The sequence below is a fragment of the Parus major genome, chromosome 1 (assembly GCF_001522545.3).
Source record: "Parus major isolate Abel chromosome 1, Parus_major1.1, whole genome shotgun sequence".
In the NCBI taxonomy this organism is placed as follows: Eukaryota; Metazoa; Chordata; class Aves; order Passeriformes; family Paridae; genus Parus; species Parus major.
The window spans coordinates 19,858,875-19,870,461 of record NC_031768.1 but is presented as its reverse complement, the minus strand read 5'-3'; the positions used below and the strand labels follow the sequence as shown (position 1 = coordinate 19,870,461).

At 40.1% G+C, this 11,587-nt stretch overlaps 1 long non-coding RNA gene across 1 annotated transcript; it reads left to right on the top strand.

The window, feature by feature from the left end:
* The first annotated feature begins 3,447 nt into the window (after window positions 1-3,447).
* Window positions 3,448-10,345, top strand: LOC117244047. Its single transcript, XR_004496411.1, has 2 exons — window positions 3,448-4,818; window positions 10,030-10,345. It is a non-coding gene; the product is annotated as an uncharacterized LOC117244047 (long non-coding RNA).
* The last annotated feature ends 1,242 nt before the right edge of the window (window positions 10,346-11,587 follow it).

Genomic DNA, 11,587 nt, shown 5'->3' with positions numbered 1-11,587 from the left:
TTTTTGCAGAAATTATGAGGGGCAACTGAATGAGATGGAATGTTTTGTGTGCAGTGTTTATGAACACAGTGTGTTTGCCCTCATTTCACCCAGCTGAAGCCCTGGGTGAAATGGTGCCTGCTGCGCTCATTAGCCAAGATACCTCATACACTTGATCCCAGCTAAAAAACAAACTCCACCAAGCTCATCAGCCTGCGGGTGGGGGCTGTGCAGCCTCCTAGTGCTGGACAGTGGTGCCAGGGCTGTGGTGGCAGGGCTGAGGGGGCAGCTGGAGCCCAAGCTGCCTGGTCTGATGTGTGTCCACCCACCCTGCTGCCACGGGACTCCCCAGGCTCTGCTTGGGCATCAGCACTTGAAGAACAGGATGTCAGCCTGCAAAGCCAGACTCCTACGCTCCTAAAATGGATGGCCATACATCAACAAAGGGTTTGAACTCTTGCTACAGTCAACTGAGGTCTTAGGCAGCCAAGTTTACAGTCTAGACTGTGTCTAGAGAGCTATTTAGATCTTCAGAAAATAAATGCACAGTGTGAGCTGAGGAGGCTCCTGTGACCATAATATGAATTTAGGCATATGCGTCATCAAAGACTCTGTAACACAAGTGGCTGAGCTGAATGTTTTGCCAAGTGTTTTTGCTGCTTTCCAGCATAGATTTCCCTGCTCCTTGATGAGGACAGGTGAGTGACCTGAATGTTGCAATCCTACAGTTTGTTGCTACCATGTATACAAAAACATACTGGGGACAGCAAGGCTGCAAAATCAGATTGCTCTGCTCCAGAAATATAAACTCATGCTGAGGTTGTCAATACAAGCCTCTATCATCAGTACAAGTCTGGGACTCCTCAGACCTTATGCCACCGCTGCTAGAGCAAGGGTGCATGGAGTAGCCACATTTCTGTCAAGATGCTGCATTGAAACTTACCTGGCTACTAAAGAACTAAGGTATTACAATTTACAGAGATGGATTATTAGTTAAAATTAAGACACTGTATGCCACATATACAACTCAAAGACATGTAAATGAAAAAGGTTTGCTCTGATTTGAAGAAAAATTTATATTGCTTGGCTTATACTTAGAAGAGCAAAACTTTAAAATATTAGACAGAAACTGTTTAATAGAAGCCTTTCATTCTCACTGTCAGTTTTCTAAATTGTTCTCTTCACTATTTCTGTTGCCATTTTCTTTCTTTCAAAAATTTGAAAAGCATGTCAAGTCATTATCCTGACTGTTTGTTCTGGCTTACAGATAAGAATGGTTTGTGTATTTTGCTTTTTCTGCTTATTGTTTGTTTTCATTGATCTTGACTGTGATCTTCTAGTTTGCCCATGTGGATTTACCATTTTATTATTATAACTTCTCTCTCCCTTTTTTTTCAGCCACTTTGAAACTACTTTCATTCCTCAATTGTACTCCTATACTCTGGAGATTATTTTTTTTTTATGTCCATTCTTTTCTCACCACAGTTTTGCCAGCTGTGCCCCCTCCTTTTATTGCTTTACTTCTCTGAGTGGACCACTGGTTTTTAATCTCTTCTTCTGGATTCCTTCCCTCCTGTAATTTCTCAGGATTTGATTCCATAGTTACTTCAGAGGGAGTATGTGTTTTTTTATTGGAAGCAAAGCACATGACCTGTAACATACCTAATGCATAAAAGAAAATTAAGTGACCCATGAATGAACTGATATTTACTGTGATAGAAGTAGAGGTATCTCAAATGTGCCAACATTAGAGGCTGAGTAGGAGATGCATCTAAACTAATGAGGCACGTAACACCTCAGCTGGTAAGAGCCAGCTAGTCTCTGGTTCTCATTGCTGGGCTCAAAGTATAGAGAGTTAGAACAGTCAAAGAAATTCAAAGCTGGTTTGGCAGTCTTACACTCAAGATTAATTTGGCTTCTTGTGATTATGAAAATAAGAGGATAAAAGCTGGGGACAAAGGCAAAAATAGTGAAAGAAATACGAGAATCATTATTTTGTCTTGTTAAGGACCTTTATTTAGTGTTCTATAAAATTTATATTGTTCTAGAGCTCCTAATTCCCTTCTGTCTGACTTTATTGACACAATTCTTACTTCTGCCAGTGTATAAAAAAGACAGACATTGTATGTCTCATTTCTGCACCAAGACAGGATCTCAGCTGAGCAAATGGTGTAGCTTGGAGACAACCATTAGCATACATAGAAGAAATGCTGAAAAAAACCCTCCTGGCATTGCAAACATCAATCAATCACACTCACAGCATAAGTACAACATTGCACAACACTGAAAATTCCAGTCACGAATTTGGACATTGGCAAGAGTGTGCTCAAGGATGAGAACAATACTGTGTTCCTTTGGAAACAGCTATGTGCTCCATACTTTCAGAAATACCTACTCACTCTCTTCTTGGACCCAGAACACAGTGTTTCATCCCAGTTTGTGATCATCTTTAAGATGAAACACTGGCTTGCCTGCTTCTAAGGGAAAGCAATAGGTTTACAAAAATATGACAGGCATGCACTTCTGTTGTTAAGGAGTGTGGGTATGGCTCATGTTTGAGTGTGCAGCTGCACATACTTTAATCACTGTTTTAATTAAGTCTGGTACTACAGCACTGGTTTACAAAGGACAAGGAAATTTGTGGATATAGGGACAAAGGATACTTTGGTTTTCTTTATGTGTACAGTTCAACTCATCACTGCCTGACAGATCCCAGTGAAGATCTTAGCTACCTCACAAAGGTAAAAGCTATATTTTGTCAAAGTTGAGTCTTTTACACATTACCTGACATAACATTTCCCAAACTGAAGAAAGCTAGGTCTGTCATGAGGCTCAATGCATGCAGTTATTATCACTCCAACAGATCCTGCAATATGTTCCTTAAGGCCTTGGCAAACAAATCTTCTAAATGATTTAACACCTTTCTTTATTTTATCTATCCAGACCTTTTGCAATTAGATTTAATTTGGAAGAAACTGTGAGACATGTCCTTCCCATAGTTAGCAGTACTAGTTTTTTAAAAGCTAATTTTAAACATTTCGCTTAATGCATTACTGAAACGGAGAAATTCACACTCCATTCTTGATATTTCTAGTTTTCTGTAAAGTAAGATATCTTAGAACAATAGTGATATTCAAGGTGTAAAATCTATCATGATTATAACAGCTACTGACTCCATTAAAAACTACTGAAAGAAAAACAGAGGTATCACTTCCCTTCCCTCAGTGTTTTAAATATAATTATAGAATTTTAAAATAATAATTTACTTTTAAGGATAGTGAATATTAATTTCAGGCTCAGGATAAATGCATCTCATTTGTATAAAAGCAATAATCTTTGAGTTATTTTTGTTTTCTCAAAGAATAAAAACATAAATACATGACATTAGTGTACATTTGAACAGCTCAATAACTGAGTATATTTGACTGATGCAATCAAATTACATGTATTGTATTTTATTGACCTTACTATATACACTTTCTCCAGGGAAATGTTATCTTACCTACCTGGTTTTTGTGAAGAAACATACACAAATTAGTTTTTGAAACTGTGCCTTTAATGCATTTAAAGTAGTAAACAAGATTCATACAGATGAAGTACAAAATAACTGAGTAGAAAAATGTATCCATAAAACTGAAGAAAATTATTTTGGCTTAGAGATTAGAAGTAAAAAATCCCAGATTCTCTATGCCAATGCTGAGAATATTACAGTCTTTGAACTTGCATTAAGACGGATTTTTGTGGCCAGTCTCATTACTGGACAAATTCCACCCTTAGTCATTGTCATCGTTATTTTATTTCACAGAAAAAAAAAGATACCTCAGTTTCAGTACATGTATAATAAAGAGACCTTGTCCCACACCTACACACACTACAAGACACAGTTTGAATAGGAACTGATTGATGAAAAGGACTGTAAAAAGAAAGAACGTTATCTCTCACACACTCTCTTTCTCCACTGAACATTTGATAATAATGTTTGTAGGCATGTACCCCGATCTACAAAAGTTGAGTGTCTATCCTGTCCTCAGTGTTTTCCAAAGGAATCCTAGGGCACACTACTTCTGCATTCTAAAGGTTATGTTAGTTAGCTCCCTAGGGAGAAATTAGGTAGGACTCTCTTACAGCCTTGTTACAATTGCTAGATGGTAGGATCTTGTTAGATTACATTTCCCACCACCCAGTAGTTTTCAAAGTCCTTTAGCACAAAAAACATATAAAACCTGTGTCCTCAGAGCAGACTATGGTTCTCAGACCAGTTTGTTTAACCGAATCAAAATATACTTCAGCACTAACTTCACTGCTCTTACAGTGCAAAAACTCTCCAGGGCTCTATTAAATAGTTAAAAATGTCAGCATGCCATAACCAATTAGATGGTCTTGTTGGACACTGTAAGCAAATGTAACTGCAGGGAATTCAGACAAAAGGTACAGTCCAGGTCCAGACCACAGACAGCAGCCAATGTTCCTCTTGGAAATCCTATGAGCATCACTGGGTTTTTTAACTCAGCAGTGGTTGCATGGCCAGCAGTCAGATCTGCAGCACCTTGGGAATGGGTGAAGGAAAGTTGCAACCTTCTATTCCACAAAATGTTGTCTTGAAATCTCTGAAATGTGCTGATAGCTAAAAAACACAGCTAAACATGCTCAGAGAATCCAGGGGAAATGCAGTAATAGCAGCAGAAACATTGTAGTGCAGAAAGGATTTGTGATGTACTCTTTTTACTTTTCTCTTCTTCAGGATTAAAGACCACAACTTCATTGTCAGAGGTGGACCTCACAGTTCAGGGTGGAAAAAGTAATGAGCATCAAATGTAGTTTACTGGATGCACCTTTCAGGTGAGTAATATGGCTACACTATACTTTTACATTACAGATTGGCTACATCAGCTACTCCTGTTAGTCAACTTCCTAAGCACAACTCCAATAAATTGGTTGCTAAAACTGCTTCAGAAAATCAGTGTTCTGAGAGTAATCCTCTGTGTACCTTTAATACTCCACAAATTCAGACCTTCAAAAGAAATTAAATTTTGGGGTTCTTACAGGATCTATGTTAACACAGAAGATGGGCAATAGTCCCCCCATCCCGAAGCTGTTTCCTCAGGACTTTATTAACAATGCTTCACTGGCATGAGTCTGCCTTACACAAAATTCAGGCTAAGGAAACACTACCTTGCACAGCCTTATCCTTTCTGAGCCAAACATGAGTCAGGGAAAGCTAATCTGAATGTTGCACTTTTTCTCATGTGTGTGACTCAGAAAGATTCCCTCAAATATCCTATCAACTGCTTGTTGATAACAGAACTGTTCTGTTAGCAGAACTGAGAGGAGACCACATTTCTACCTTTAGCAAAAAGGGGCATAGCAGTCTGTGGGGAGGTGGCATGCACAGGAAGGACTACTGCTCCTTGGACTCCTGGGCATGCCCAAACCAGCCTTACATCATCCTTAATATCACCACATTCATGCAATATTCTACATCTGCCACTGCTGGACCACAGCCTCTTAAGCACACCTGATACTTTAGGGAAAATTCCTATGGAACTGCAACAAAAAAAAGAACACATACTTCATGTCTCATGCATGCTTAGATGGACTCTCACAAGGTTCTACATCCTATGACCTTCACCTGGACATGGTTCATGTTCTGTGTAACCAAGCTGAGAGTAGAAAGGTCAGCTGTAATGCAGAAACTGTGTCTGTTTATAGAAAGTACTGAGAGATTTATTTATACATGGCTGATAGGCAGAAAAAGGTCTGTTTGGCACTAGCTAGCAAATGAAGACAAAGTCCAAGTGAAAAATAACAGATTTCAAGGCTTTTGTCTGCTCTCATGCATACTCTGGCCCCTTGCTATCTATCTTCCCTTTTAAAAGCCTTCACAGCATTCTCTGCACAAATAACATTTGAAACCTTTCCTTTGCATTTTCCATGACCATCTTGGCTCCAGCGACCATCTTCACGAAGCACAGAATTCAGATATAGCATACTGTGATATCAGAGTTTAAATGCATTAAAGATTCTTGTTAGCTTCTGAGACTATCCCTCATGTATTTAATTAAAATGGGTCAGTGTTTTATGGCACGTAAGAGCAAGTGGCACAGCAGTTTGTACAGAGAATGTTATCATGTAACGTGTGTTATCAAAGAAGATGGACAATGAAATGCACTCCCTAATGTAGCATGATCAGAAACTCGGCAGCAAGAATAAATATTACAATGGGTGCTTCACTGAAATGATGAAACTTCATGAAGCAAAAAAAAAAAATCCCCAGTTAATGAAGCTGCAATGCAAATACGTACAATCAAATACAGCTATATAGTGTATGTATACATACGCTGTTGGACTCTCTTCCACAACTAGAAAAGCATGGCTTCACCCTTAGAGCCTCATAGTAATGGTCCCTGGCCTATATTATCTTATATTATCCCCCAAACTGTAGTGCTGCCTAGTCAGCCTGCTGACAATGAAACAGTATGGACTGCCATGTACCGGTATTTCAACCTCTGTGCTCTCACTTTGCTATTTGGTTTCTCTGTAAAGTGGTAGTCAGAGATGTTGTAATACAATTTGATTAAGGGCACTAATGTAGGAACTGGAAAAGAAACAGATATACTGATACCAGAGGGACTATGGCCCAAGGCAGGATTTAACATGTGCCTGAACTTGACTACAAGCTGAAAATTACATCTCCAGGGAAAATTGGTTACTTATTCACCTCCTCTTGCTAGGTGTATGCTCTCTTCTGACTCTGCAACCAAATGAGAAGTTGCCCTTTTCTTTGATTTTCAATCTTTTTATCATCAGCGTTGTGAAAATTATAAATCCTTAAGCAAGCTACAGATCATAGGAGTCTGTATTGGACTAATCTCCCTTTTCTTGTCTACAGGTCAAATAAGTCTCAAGATCTGAGGCAAGAATATTATCCTTAAGAAGTCATCACATTTTTTCTCTTGGCCACTCACAGCCTCAGTTTGTTCCACAGTTCATGTTGTCACCCTCAGAAAATTGCTCTGAGGTACAAAGCATATGTGCTGTGAGAATAAGGGAGAATTGAACAAAGTTTGAATCAATATCATCATGGGAGACAAATATCTGAGTATCATCTGAACTGCTATTCTTGCATGAATTTCAGCTTTATAAAAAGCTTTAGATAAAGAACACAGATTTTGATTGTAAAGAAATGAAGAGTTCAACAAGTATTTGAATTATATATAACTGAAAGGTTGAGAACTTCTAAGGTTTTCTCCAGCACTAAATATGTGCTGATGAAACCTTACTTGCAATACAGGAGTAACAAGACACACTTGGGAAAGGTTTTTAAGGTCCCTAAATCAGAGACATCCTGGTGGAGTTTTACAACATGGTATTTTTAATTCTGGGAAAATGGGTAATTTGTTGGAATCAAAGTGTTTTGCAGAAGAGCATGATTATGCTGAATCCATCAGAAGCAGCATGGCAGGTTTCCAAAGGAAAGACTCTTGGTTCCCAGTTATGCCAGGATGTCTGTCTGTTGGGCTGCTACCCAACCTGTTTCTCCAGGTTCTCAGGACTTTCAGACTCCACAATAGACTGCCAGCAGCTTGACAAACCTTGAACTACTTGATCAAAAAATCCATCCACTTCTGTTGCAGGAGCTTCTTATCACTATTTCAGTTGTTTTGGTCTTTGTGTTGGTAATTTTCAAAGACATTAGAGCTGGAAACAGGAGAGAGCTTCAAGCCACTGTGCAACTAGAAAGCTATAGTCTAATCACAATTACTGAAATGTGGTGGTGTGAATTGCATGACTGGAGAGCTGCCATCAGTGGCTATAAACTGTTCAGAAGGGAGAGGCAAGGAAGATGTAGTAGATATTACAAAGAAGCTACAGTGAGGATAGTAAGGCACTAAAACAGATTACCCAGAGAAGCTCTGGATGCCCCATCATTGTAAGTGTTCTAGGCTGGCTTAGATGTAGCTTTAAGCAACCTGATCTAGTGAAAAATGTCCCCACCCACATGACATTGGATTAAATAACCTTTTAAAGTCCCTTCCAACCATTCTATGATCCTGTATTTCTCTCAGAATACATACCATGGATCACCTTTTCTCTTTTGGCATATGAACGTAAATTGTCAACAAACTATGCATGCTCCAGGGCATGAACCTTTGATTTTGTATGGCTGAGGCAGAAGCACTTTGTCTCTTCACCAGCCTGTGGATGTTTGGTGGTTAGCTCCTGGAAGGGCTGGTAACAAAGTGGGAGGTTGTAAAGCCTTACCTCACCTCAGCTCTTTACTCTGTAACTATGAGTCAGGAGCCTCTACATCTCAAACTTCTTGGCTTCTGGGGGGAAAAGAAAGCCCTCTTGACATTGCAATGTCCAGCACAATGAATGGCCTCATGACTGAGAGTAAACCAGCCTATTCTAGAGCCATCCTGCAAGTATCCTGTGCAATTCACTACAAGGTACCATGCCTTAAGGAAAAAGATATGTTTTGTACAGCCACAAAGGTGAAACAGGCTGTGCCTTAACATTACACTGTTCAAATAAAATCCTACCATAAAGCATCACAGTTTTTGTAATCTCGGTGACTAAACAGGGAACAGATATGCAATAGGTGCAACAGAAATAATGGAGGTTGAATAATTTCTGTAAAACAAAATTTCACTTGAAATTGTTAATTAAATACCAAAGTAGGATAACAGATAAGGTACTATGAAAGGAGACTGGTTTACTGCAGAAGGCTTTTGTTTCACAGGGCAGGGATGCACAATCTAGGCATGTGGGAACCATCCCTTAATATAAGTCTGACAGCACCTTTTGCACAGCAGGAGAAGGCTCTTGGGTACTTTTGTGTATCGCTGTGAAGTATCTTTGATACATGTATCTTTGGCACACATCTTTACACAAAGGGATCCCTTTCATACCTGGTTGGTAATAGCAGCATCGTTCTCTGCCCTCAGTGTGAAAAAGTGGTCTGTTACTTCCTTTGATATATTTATGGCACCATCTTGCACTTCTACCTTCTATTGGTAACTTCTGTGTGCTCAGAAAACATTTGACAAAGGAGAAAGCTGAGGATTTGGTCACCAAGGCTTTTGTTAGACAAATACAGTTATCATTGGTTCTCTTATCACAAAAATGAAAAGTAATATTTTAGAATCCATTCAATGAATCCTTTGTTCTTTATGACTATTTGAAACCTTATGAAGGCTGGCAGAAGCTGCAGAAATTCAAGTAATAAAATTATCAAAATGTTTTAAGAAGAACAAAAGTACAAGTCTCCAGCTGAGTTCTGAACGAGCTTCAGATTTCATCGAGAGGGAGGATATAAAAGAAATGGAGAGAAATTTCCAATATGACAAAAAATAATTCCTTTACTGCTTTGGCCGGTCAAACTTACATGTATAAAGAGGTTTACTTTGGGGTCTCTTAGTAACATTGACAATATCAAAGGATAAAAGACAAAAATGATGTCATTCAAGATATGGAAGTCTGATTTCTGAACTGTCAGCCACAAACTGAGGATCTGCTTGACAACTGTGTCAGACTAACAGGTTCTAAGCAAGCATTAGCTAGAAACGTCTTTGTTGAGGTCTCTCTTAATCAGGAGTGTGAAAGCTTTTAGATGCTCCTTCTTTAGACAGCTGCTTTCCCAAGAGCTACATGTCCACATCTTCCAGTGATGTAATTACAGTAGCATAGTTTGACAGTTTTCAATGGCTGCCAGTTCCTAGCTCTAGATTTTCCAGTTTTAAAATCTGATTTCATCATCATGGTTCAATACTGAATTTTTAAGACCAATTCTAGAAGTCAAAAAATAATGTAAATCTTGAATTTCTGTGGGCAACAAAATGCTCAAGATGAAGAATGAATGTTTGGCAGTTGAAAAAGGGGGGAATATAAACAGAGAAGGCATTTTTGGAAGCAATATTTAGTCTTCTCATTAGTGATATGAGCTATTTTATTTTATTTTCATTTCAATGTGTATACTTGGGGAGTATAAAGTTTAAACTAAAGTTTAAATCATTATTCTACATCTTCCTTTCATTATCACACTTACAGAAAACAAATTGCATACTGCAGCTCCTTAAAACTTCCAGCTATACATTACTGAGTATACTTCATTGCTGTGAAGACAACCTGATACGTGTTACACAAACATAACTGAAGACTCTGTCTCAGATTCCAAGAGCTGGAAACAAGACATGGAGAAAACTACTTCTATTTCTGCTTGTCCATACAACAGAAAATAATTGCAGAAGAAATCTGACTGAGGATCTGTGAGCCATTAGAGGCCTTAAATATCTTGATGCAATATCTAGGTTTGGTATAAAATTTGTATTTTGCACCATTCTCATAAAAGGATGTATAAGTTTGAGTACCCCTTCCACTGTTCCTTCCGTCCCTTAATCACAAGGGAACAACAATCATCCCAACCATATATTTTTCTTGTTTCTAGATGTCCTCCAATCTGCTGCTGGGATTGACGACTCAGATGTTCTCAATCCTGAGCCCAAAGTTTTCCTTAGGTATTGAAGAAACATCCTGTAGCTAATCCTGTAAGTATTGTAGGGGGAAAAAAACCCAGCCAACCAACCAACCAACCAACCAACCAACCAACCAACCAACCAACCAAAGTTTAGTTCAAGGAGGGAGAGTTTTATGAGAAATAAACCAACTGAAACAGGAGGAACAGACTACATAACCAGAATGGCCCAATGGTCACTTTCAGAAAGCAAAATAAAACCTGTAACATCAATATACAGAAACCTTAAAATCCTACTACATATACCAGGCACCTCCAGGAGACAGCTTGTCACATGAAAAAGTACCTTGAAGTTCACTAGTCTTTCAGAAATGAAAGTAGATATTTCCCTCTGTCTTAGATCAAGCAATACTTTGCCTGCTTGGCAGGGAAATGCCAAGGAGGATTGTGTGCTAGTACACTGGTACTCCAGGCCAAGTCTGGTCCTGATTTAAGACACTGAAACCTATAAAGTGATTCAATTAAACCGCGAGAATTGCAAAAATAAGTATTTCACTCCCAGCTTCACCACTAACTCAGTGAAGGTGTCAGGCAAACCCAAACCCAGGATTTATTTCCCATCCATAAGATTTGCCTTCCGATTAGCACTTTTAGTCCTGCCTCGCACTCTGCCATCAAACTTTTTTTTTTTATTTTTTTTTTTTTAAATCTGGGACTCCAAATCTCTTTTTCATTGGATTTCTTCGCTGAAGGCTTCACCTGTGCTTCCCGCCGGTGCCCGTCCCGTCGGTTGTGGCGGCGGAGGGCCGGGCCGGGCCGGGCCGGGCCGGGCCTGGCGGGGCGGTGCCGCGGCGCTGCCGCTAGAGGGGCCGGGCGGGCGAGCGCGGCCCTGCGCCCGCGGCCCCTCCCGCCCCACAGGTGGTGGAGGCAGCGCGGGCCGGGAGGGGCCGGCGTAAAGCTCCTCCTTCCTTCCCTAGACTCCCGCCGCGGCTGCCCTCTGACCTGCCCCCGGCCTTGCCCGGTTCTCCCCTCCCCGAAAGCCGCGGCGAGACGGGAAGAGCCGGCAAGAGCCGGCCCCTTCTGCGCTCCTCGCCCCGGCCCCCTGCCGCCTGGCAAGGCGAAGGCGGGGCGTCT